Source organism: Dipodomys merriami, unplaced genomic scaffold, assembly GCF_024711535.1.
Source record: "Dipodomys merriami isolate MVZ:Mamm:240054 unplaced genomic scaffold, mDipMer1.0.p SCAF_582, whole genome shotgun sequence".
NCBI lineage: Eukaryota > Metazoa > Chordata > Mammalia > Rodentia > Heteromyidae > Dipodomys > Dipodomys merriami.
In genome coordinates, this window is record NW_027206160.1 from 661,842 (window position 1) to 673,323 (window position 11,482).

The 11,482-nt window shown below is 33.3% G+C and overlaps 1 pseudogene; it reads left to right on the forward strand.

Moving 5' to 3' along the window:
- Window positions 1-1,332: 1,332 nt before the first annotated feature.
- On the forward strand, window positions 1,333-1,429 carry LOC138813083 (U6 spliceosomal RNA; annotated as a pseudogene).
- Window positions 1,430-11,482: the final 10,053 nt, after the last annotated feature.

Genomic DNA, 11,482 nt, shown 5'->3' on the forward strand with positions numbered 1-11,482 from the left:
TTTAGACATCATATTAGCAAAATTTGAGTATAATCAGTAGGAATGCTTCAGAAATATGGAGAAAAACAATTTGGGACCAGCGAGTTAAAACAATAAACAGAGCACCAGAGTAAAATCCCTTATAGATTAGAGGAAAACAACATTGTTTTTTTTACCATGTGAATTCAGAAGACCAAGAACACGTAGAAAGTATCACAAGTTTATACTGAAAACATTGCATTGATACTTTTTATATTCTAATATATGTTCTAATCCTGATTATTTATATTCCAATCTATTTATTGGAATAATATAAAATAATTTGTCAAATTATCAATTAATTCCAGTAAGATCCACTGTGTGAAATATAAAATCAACACATATAAATATAAAATATATAATTATCTATAAGAAAATGTTTTGCATTGTTCCGTTGTGGTTAGGGAATCAAAGGCAACTGTTTTAAAGTATTATTCCATTGCCTCTACCTCATTGTTTGGGAGAATTAGAACTAAAGCTTTACCATTCGGGGATGTACAGCTTAGAGGCAAGAGGAAACACTGTGGTTAAAACACTAGCAATTTAAGGCCTAATAACGAGGAGAAACATATGGACTTCTCCTGGAGCTATGGAATATATTTGGTGATAGAAAATCAGTGGTGTAACTTCCTGCCTGGTTGGATGGTAGTCAGGCCAAGACATTAGGTAATCATGCATATGAACAACTTTTTCACCTTCTTGGCTTTAGCTACTTTTGAAATGGTAGGGTGTAATAAGCAGTTATATTTTGAAAAAATACCTTCTAGTCCGAACAGTTCTGTCTGAACTGTTCGTCTCTATATAATCCCTTGTAACTAAGATTAGTTTTGCTCCAGTAAGACAATCTATGCTGTCAGGGTAAGACATTCTGGTTGGGCTGTTCCTACATGAAGCAAGGGTAAAAGGTCAAGGAGACATTTTTGCCAGCAAGACCTCATTTGGGAAATTTTAAGCTGCAGAAATTTAGAAGTAGCTCTTAAGCAAGGCTTACTTTGAATCCATTAGCTCCACAAAGCTAAATCAGTTAATAAATAAGTACTTGAAAATCCATCACCTTTGCACCTATCTATAACGGCTTCAAAGTATGATCAAATTTCAAATGAAAAAGACTTAAAATAGTCATTTACAAAAACTTGCAAATGTGAGCAATCGAACAAACAACATAAGTTTTTTCCACCATACACAGAATTTTACAGAAATAAGATGAATAGCAATTTTGGGAACAATAAGGTTTCCTTGTTACAAATAGGCAACCAAGGATATATACCTGTCTTAAGATTGCATCATTGATTACTTAAGTTTATAGGATACTACATGCTTCAGCAGCAGGTCTACCCGAATTACAATACAGAGATTTACATGCCTCTTGCACAAGGATGATATGAAAATTTGTGAAGTATTCCATATTTTTCATTCTTCAGATGCAAGAAATGAAAAAACAGTTATTCAAAAGTTGATTACAAATATACAAGTGTAATAATATATGTAATTCATAGAAATAAAAGTTAGTTTGACATCAGTGTATTCAATCTTCACTGTTTTAGAAAGGCCTTTACGTAGCCTAACCTTTATAAAACTTTTGAAATAAATAACATTGTCATTTTATCCCAAAGAAATAAAATTTTATAAGGACCTAGGAATTAAAAGAATCTTAAAATGTTTCTATATGGAATGCAATCTGAAAGGACACATTTATTAATGAACGTATGTATTATAAAACAATGTCGAATTCAAAGTATTATATCTAGGAGCGAATGAAATAGATTATGGACATTATACAAACAGAATACTAAATATTTTAAAATATACTTTTTCAGACAAGCACCAGAAATATCTTTAGTTTTTGTACTACTCATTTCAACAGATAAATTAACATTTTTTCTGATTTAAAAAATCACAAACTCTATAGAAATCATTATAGATGTATACAAACAACTCAAATATATTTTGACATCAAAGTCAGGCAATTCACTTGGAAGAATACCATGGAATACATGAATTTTTAAAGTAAGGTATTGCTGTTGCTTTGTATTGTGAAAATATTTTCTATGGTCACATAGGATGGACTGGCAATTTTGAAATTAAAGAAACTTAACTGATCCATTAGGACTTAGGAGAACAATTTGTACAGCTTTCCACAACTTCAAAGAGGTAGTGATACACACTTATCCTTTTGGCAATATCAAATTCAGTTTCTTCCAAGTTGTGCTTCAGACCTGGCTTGATATAATGGTTCAATAGAAGGAGATCCAGCGTATCATTGCTAAATCTATTCCCAGCAGCAAGATGCATGGGGGTCAAGAGGCCTTTAACTTGGCCATTGGTATCTGCATCATGATGAAATAAAGAAGCCACTCTGTTATTATTCCATATATAAGTACTGTGCAGGGATGTCCAGCCATTCGCAGTTATTGCATGAATATCTGCCTTGAGCCTCCAACTCATGGACAATATCTAAGTGTCCACTGTAGGCTTCTTGATGAAGAGGGGTATACTCATCGTCATCCCTAGTAATCACATGAGTGACCTTTTTGGAAAGTAGTCTCTGCACTGTAGTAAGGCGATTATTTTCAGCAGAACAAATAAGAAATTTGCTTGGATACTATTTCATTTTTTTTGCAATTGATACCATTTCTCACTTTTTCATCTTGTTCCTCAACTTCATCAGAATTGCCTAACCAGAGACTTTGAGTGCCAGTGAGAATGAGCTGTCCATGTATTTCCCCAATAGTTCACATTGGATGATATGGTCAGAAAAATCTGGTGAATTTGCTGCATCTGTTTTTTTCACTATTATTTCTTTTCTCTTTTTTCATTTTTACTATTCTAAATTATTCTAACTGGAGAGTAGGGAATTGGAAGAGAGCAGAGGAAAGATTTTCCTCCGTATTTAAAGGTACAGACTGAAAATGAGGACCAGTGTTGTCTTCTTGTGCAGCTTATTCTAAAAATGAGAAAACAGGAAATAATGTCTTCTATGTAAATGAATTGGGATATGGCAGAGCAGAAAGTGAAATGATGCAACCAAAAATATAAAAGCAAAATAAATTATGATAATTATGGAGCAATCATATTACTTATAAGAACCATGAAAGGGAGAGAGGAAGAGAGAGACAGATGTGCAATGATTTAGCTAGCCACAAAATCCATCCCTCTCATCAAATTATAGAGCAAATAAATTTAGTTTTTAAAAGAGATGGAAATAGAATTTAAGATCAGATGTCTCCATTGTTTTAAATTATATTCTTATTATCTTAAATACTTGTACAAGGGAATTTTCATTCAACATATCAGTTTTTTAAAGTAAAATGGATCTTTATATAACTTTTCCACACCCTTCGAAACCTCACCCCACTTTAATTTTTTCTAGTTTCATACTATCTGTATTGAATATTATACCTTCAGGCTCCTCCTCCATAACTCTCTTTATTCCTTCCTTTTGACTTCCACTCACATATTCCAAGTGATAGTTTCCTGGTATTCATTTTGTTTGAGTAAAATTCAATTTTATAAGAAATTACACCTTTGAAATACTCCTCTGCAAATAGCATGCTTTGGTTAATATTTTTGTGTAAACTTGTATAAATTTCTAGCTTCCAAATATGGCTCTGACTTAGTTCCATTAATATATTTTTAGATCTATCCATTTCGTTGCAAATAATGTAACAGTCTTCAAAATGGATGGGTTCAATCCAATTGTGTATATGTGCCACTCTTTCTCTAATCATCACTCTGCCAAAGGGCATCTGGGCTGTTTCCGTAACGTGGCTACAGTGAATAGTGCAGCAGTGAACATGATTGTGAAAGTGATTTTACTGTTACGTTTTGGAATAATTCATCACTTCCTTTGTGGGAGCAATACTCTATCCAGTTTTCCATAATAAGAACATCCTTCCCTTCATCTTCATCACAATGTATTGCAAGTCCTCAAAAACACACTTACCCCTACACTTACCCCTACAGGTCTCAATAAGCTAAAACACCACTGTGCCCATATTCTTTCAAAACATTTTTTTCATAATTGTACATATAATTTAGTGAGAACCTTCTATGTACTTTCCTAATGTGGGAATGAGGGACATGACAGAGTAAACGTAAGAAATATGCAACTTAATTAGCTATTATCATATTTAAAATCATGTTCAGCTCTAATTCATAGCCTCACATAATATTATTTTAATCTTTATTTGATTACTTCATCTAACCCGTAAATTATATCAGGTGAGTTAAAAGCAAAGGCAAAAAGTGTGGTTTGATTTTGACACTCATGTGTGAGGTTGCACAACATGGGCAAATAGATGGATTGGAATTAATAGCTCTTATCCATTTTGTTAACGTAGAGATGATTTTCCCAACCTGATTCTTGAATTCTTATTCCATTCAACAACAAGAAACGTGATAATTTCCTTTGTTTTGCTCCTTATTAACTTTTTTCCATTTTATTTTATAATGGATGATTTCATAAATGTACTGTAGATACAAAAATATGCTAAATATTTCTATCCGTATGCATTGATATATACATACACACATATATTATGCAGGTTATATGATAATGTATAATTTCAGTAACTGTACAATTTACTAAATTATTAAAACTATCGACGGCTCATGCCTGGCATCCTGGTTACTCGGGAGGCTGAGATCTGACAATCATAGTTTGAAGCCATCCTGGGCAAGAATGTCCAGGAGCCTCTTATCACCAAACAATCAACAGAAAATCAGAATTGGAAGTGTGGTTCAAATAGTAGCGTGGTAGCCTTGAGAGAAAAATCTCAGGGTTATCATCCAGGTTCTTAGATTAGGAAGTACAATCTACCCAAATAAAATCTATTTAATTTACACCTATGTAATTAAAGTATTTCCATCACCCAAATGCACAACCATGCTCATTTGCAAGGTAACTCTGTTTTGTCTGAAGTACCATAAAATATTTTCACTTAAGGTGAAAGCATTGGAACGTGGGTTCATTCTATCTCTCTCATGCATTTTTCCACTCAAATATTCAAATCTTACAATTATTCCAATTATTTAAAATAATAGCTTTTTACTTTAATACCCAAATATTAGAGTTTGAATTGAGTGTCTTGTGCCCCCTAAATGGGTGCTCTTACCACTTTGTCATGTCTCCAGCGCTAAATTATCCTGATTATTTTTCAGATCCTTGTGTATGACCTTGGGCTCAGTCCATGTTATGTTATTCTTCCTGGAATTTAGAATAACAGGTGCATGGCATTGTGTACTGATTTTTTGTCCAGTCTGGGCTTTATCCTCTATCCTCTCAAGAGTAGATTCCCATGTAGTCAGGATTTTCATAAGTTTGTGATAGCTGATGTTTTTTTAAGTCTTTGCATTTCCTGCAGGTTCTTGACTACTGAATTAATTTGTTTTCTTGGGTTGTGTTGTTTCATTTGAATGTATGTGTTGAGTTGTTCCTCACTTGTCCTTTTGTTTCTTTCAATCAAGTTCTTACCTAAAATGCTGAGAAACCAATTCTTCTTTTTCATGATAGTCAAGGTGAACATGATTTATTACAAAGCAATTTCAGTAATATTTAAACATCTTCATATCTATGGATGGTACATAAATGATAAGTGCTGTGACGGGTTTTTTTATTTTCACAGCAGTCTTTGCCATGCACAGACAGATCACCATAAAATCTATGAAGATAATAAAACTACAGATGCAAGCAAAGAGAAGAAAAACCTATTATTAATTGTTTGACAGAGGCTTGCTTTCTATTGAAAGAAATACGTTGCGTGATGCAAGATTTCACAAAATTATATTGCTAGGGGGAAGCTAAACAATCATCTAATTCTACAGAATTGAGGGAGAAGAATCAAACTCCTGAATAGTTTACATATGGGTCAAATAAAAGCATGCTTCTAAAAAGAGAGTTTACTTTAGAGAAACATGATGAGTTCTATGTAAATAGGTGCTTAGCTGATTTTGTTAATTTGTAAACTAATACAGGGAAATAGGGTACAGCAAGGTAAAAAAAGAACTTCGCATTGAAATACTCATGTGTGTGTTTGTGTGTGTGTGTGTGTGTGTGTGTGTGTGTGTGTGTGTGTTTGTGTGTGTGTGTACATGCACGTGTATACACGCATGCATATGTGCAAGTGCTCATTTATTCATTCATCATCCCTATGCTTCTGTGTCCAAGGATAGTGGCTTACCACTTGAGCCATTGTTCCACTTCTGGTTTTTTGGAGATAATCGCATGTATTTTCATGACTGGACTGGCTTTGAATAGTGGTCTTCATATCTCAGCCTCCAGAGTAGCTAGCTAATCTTACTCAGCCCCCAAGTAGCTAGTTAAAATTTGGCCTGTCCTCTATACTTCACTGCTTTTTTATTCTTGTCCTGAGATGTTCACATGCCTAAGTCATATATATGTCTGAACTCTTAACTACTGAGGAGGCTTGAGAACAGAACCCAGGCCAAAAGTTTAGTGGACTTCCTTCTCAATCTATAGTTGGGTGCAATGGATCATTTCCACCATCCTGCACTTTCTACAGGTTAAGATTGGAAGGGCTGCCGAAACCAGGCCAGCCAAGTTAGGAAGCAAGACAATTTGGTGTGCAACTCTTATGCCCTTGATAATGGGAAGGCTAAAAAGTCAGATCAGATGCATGTTCTTTTGAAAGGGAACCCCTATCCTAAAATTAACCACTGATATGACACCACTCTACAAAAACAATACCCAAGTTGAACACAATTTCCCACAACCAAAATAAGCATATACTTTAACATGCAAAAACTTAGTACAATCTGCTCTTTGCTCTAATATCAGCTTCATCTAATTATCATATCATGTGACAGAATAGTTTCTTCATTAAACTGATTATATATTTTAAGAAACCTAGAAAATTCTTTCTCACATATTAAATCAAATGAATGGCAAATTGCCTCATTTCTTACCTATTTGACTACCACTATAAATTCATCTTACGATTATTATTAATAGTAATATATTCAGATTTATTAATTTACTTTGTAACAGTTTTTAAACTTTTGGCTTCCCTGCTGAAGTTGAAGTATTTAAATAGTATCATCAAATTTTATTACTTGGGTACTTAGGGCAGTTTTTTAAAAAGTTTTAAACCAATGGTTTCTAGTAATTCTGTTTTTTTTTTTTTGGGGGGGGGGGAGGGTGTCGGATCATGGGACCTGAATTCTGGGCCTGGGTGCTGTTCCTCAAGGCTAGTTCAAGGCTAGCACTCGACCACTTGATCCTCAGCGCCACTTCCAGTTTTTTTTTCTGTTTATGTGATGCTGAGGAATTCAACCCAGGGCCTCAAACATTCAAAGCAAGAGTTCTACCACTGAGCCACCTTCCTAGCTCTCTATGAATTCTTAATTGTTATATTATTTAGCTTATTTTTAATTTCAATTTAATTTTATTGTAAAGGTAATTTACAGAGGGGATACAGCTACCTAAATAAAGTAATGAGTACATTTATTATGGAAGGAACATATTTATCGCTTCTATTGATTTTTTTGCACACTCAAAAAAAAAACTACTGATGCTTTTCCTGTCGATATTGACCAATGGGTACTTTTCTTTCTTCATGCATTTTTTATTATTAAATTGATATACAGAGGGCTTACAGTTATTTAAGTCAACTAAAGAGTACACTTCATTTTATTTTCTAAATTTTGAACTTAATTATTTTCTTTTGTTTCTTTAGGGTAATTCATTTTTCAGAGTTGTAAGATTAGTTAATTTAGTTTTGCATAATTTTAACACATGTAAATTATTCAGAGATATATTTTTTGCTTTCAAAATAGTTAACATGTGAATATTTAAAAATTATTTTCTTAAATTTTATATGGTTGATGAATTTAAATAAATTTAATTTCTTAAAGTTCTAAACATATTTGTTCAGGTAATGAATACTGTATTTTCAAGAAGCACATACTTAATAAAAAAGGCTGCATTACATGGTCACTTTTTGGAAATATTTATACTTGAATTAAAAAAAACTGAGCTGGGCATAGTGATTTGTAGTTTCCATTTTCTAACTATGGTGGGAAGTGTAAATAGGGTTTGCAATTCGGGAGAGACTGGGAAAATATGAGACCTTATCATAAAATTTCCAGAGTGAAATGATTAGAGATATAGCCATGCCTAGCAAGATATAGAGCACCTGGTTATCATATACTAAATCTTGAGTTAAAACACCAGTAACATCAATCTTTTATCAAAATAAAAGTATACATGGTTCAAAATGTTTATTATTTAAAACTTGTTTGCAAATTTCTCATGTCTTTTATTTCTTAATTTTCAATTTACTTAATCTATAAGAATCCAAGTATCTTGTGACTGTTTTATTTCTAGTAAACTTTTAAATAGTATGAGCAATATTATGATTTCATATATTAAAATACTTTTACTGTTTGTGATAATTTCCTCTGTTTAATATGATAATAACAGTATTCCAAATGTGTGTATGTGCTATGTGTGTGTGTGTGTTTATGTGGGTTTTGTGTGTGTGTGCTTTGTGTGTACTTTGTAATGCTTGGGAGATCACACAATTGCTTCACATATGTTAGGCCAAAGTTTTATCACTGAACTATACTGTCTAGTTATAATACAATTTTTGTTTTAAGTTATGACTTTTTAAAATTTTCATTCCTAGTATGCTTTTCAAAATTATATATGATAAAATGTGATCCATCTTTTATCCACATTAGCAACTGTTAGTTTTATTCTTTCTCTTATTTCTTTGGAAATGAATTATATTCCTATTACAACTTTTTTACATTGTAACAGCTCTATAAAATGCTTTGTTTTCTATTTTATTTTTTCCATGTTATCTGACTTTCAGTCCAAACTATCAGGTGGATTAAAAAGAAACTTGATTCAGAACACTTTATTTTTCTCCTTCTCTTCTCTGAAGTCTTTCTGTTTTTTGAAACAATACCAATGACATACAGCTCCTATGTGATCCACCATTCTTCCCCATCTATCTCTCTTCTGCAGTACAGCTCAAGTCGTTATCATTTAGCTTTATTATGCTATAATGTTATCTAAAGCTTAACTCATTCCTAAATTAATTTTAGTTGCTTTGAGCAATCTCTAAAGACATTTATCTATATATAATATCAGGGGTTTGTGTTTCCACAATGTGCGAAGTATGAGTGACTATCAAACATCCAGATATCTCTGGAGAATATTGGTCCACCTGCTCAATAATACCGTATGTAAATTCAAGGAATTCATAACAATCTTGTAAAATGGTGTAGCTTGAACCTTCATACAAGCTTTGAATCGTATTACCATGTTTAGTGAAGATAACCTAGTTCTATTATAAGAACAGACGCATAGAAGAAGGTAACAGATTTTTCAAAAATAAATTCTTAGTTTTATGTTCCACAGATCATGAAAAGGATGCTATGAGACTTTATGAAATAAAAACAGAATCTTAAATGGTTGTATTGGCACTATTGCCTCTCTAGATTTAAAGGATGATCTTAGAATATTACCTCAATCCTTTATTTGTGTGTATGTATGTCGGTCATGGGGTTTGAACTCTGGGCTTGGGAGTTGTCCATGTGCTCTTCAGCTCAAGGTGAGCACTCTACCGCTTGAGCAACAACAAAACTGCCAGTTTTCTAGTGGTTTATTGGAGATAAGAGTCTCATGGACTTTCCTGCCCAAGATAGCTTTAAACCACCATACTCAGATCTCAGCCTCCTCAGTAGCTAGGATTACAGGCGTGAGCCACCGGCAACTGGCCTACCTAAAACCTTATAAAGAATGATTATCAAACTAAATGTGAGATGTAAAAACCTGTAAAACATAAATGTAAATATTCATTACATCGGATTAGTAAAGGTTTCTAAAAATTTGACATGGAAAGCATTAGTAGCTAAAGAGAAGCAAGAACTGGATTATATCAAGTGATAACCTTTCATAATTCAAAGGACACTATAACAGAAACGAAACCATATCCAACAGATAGAGGGCATATATTTGTTAATGCTACAATGTTAATGCTACAATGATTCTGAAACTTAAGTGTTTTTTGGGAGGGGTCCGGGTGTGGGCCCTGAACTCTGGGCCTGGGCCCTGTCCTTCAGCTCTTCAGCTCAAGGCTAGCGCTCTACCACTTGAGCCACAGAGCAACTTCCGGCTTTTTTTTTGCTTATGTGATGCAAAGGAATCGAACCCAGGGCCTCAGGCATGCAAGGCATCGCTCTACCACTGAGCCACCTTCCCAGCCCCTGAAACTTAAGTATTTTTATATCTTCTAATTCTATATAAATTTTTTCCTGAATAGTATATTTCGTTAAATAACATATGCAAATTAATAGTCAATAGGAGGAGCATATGAAATAAACTCCTTTTTAGTGGCTAAGAAATAATAAAAACTCACTAATAAGTCCATAATATAAAAAGAGGACACAAAATATAGTAATGCATTTGTGGAGAAATTGATATACTTCTGATAGTGATCGATTTGTATAATACTACAATCATTTTAGCAAATAAGATTTCAAGTCTTCAAAAGGTGAAAGAGAATTTTATAGGATCCAGGCATTACACTTCTATGAATGTATTAAACAGAAGTAAAAAAACTTTTTTGGATAGAGAATGTAGTTAATTGACAGTGAACTTGAACAGTATGTGTGAGACCCTGGAAATGATCCGCAAAAAACAAATTTTGAAAAGACACACTATAGAGGATGTATGCTGGGCAAATTCCTGTAACTGAATTTTATATCTATTTTTAATGTCTGTTCTAAAATTTACAGCATTTCTATTTGAAGGAATGCAAGTTTGTGAAAATCGGTCTTTGAAAACCTATGAAGGCACAATTCACTTCCAAAGCACTAAAATGTATACAATAAAAGGAGATAATATATTGTAAGTGAATTGCATGTCAGGAAAAAAAACTATTGTTAAAACTTCTTCACACAAAATGCAGAATAGCTAAAAAGATGTTTTGGTGTTGGCTAAAAACTCTTTGTAAACTACTGCATTTAAAACAAAGATGTGATTTCTGTTTATTTTGAGGGTATTTTGGCCGTTTGGATTTATACAGAGATAACTCAATCCAAAAGTATATGTGATAACTGGAATACCTAGGAATTATGCATCAATTCTAAGTAATTTTTATTATTATTTTTTATTGTGAAAATACTGTACAGATGGGTTACAATTACCTGGGCAAGATAATGAGTACATTTCTTATCAAGCATTGTAGCCTCCCCCTTTGTTTCCCCTTCCTCTCCCTTCCCATCCTCCCCCTGCCCCCCACCCAATCCTCCCTGTTCCCCCCCCAAAGTTGTAAAGTTTATTTTTCCACATAACGACTTTTACATCTCATTGTTGAAATGAGTCCACCTGTATCCCTATTGTTTTCCCATGGTTTCCCTTATTTGCAATATCTAGTATATGTCTGAGTCAAGCAGAAAAGGCCAGATAAGGTGATGTTAGGGAAATGAACCCTAA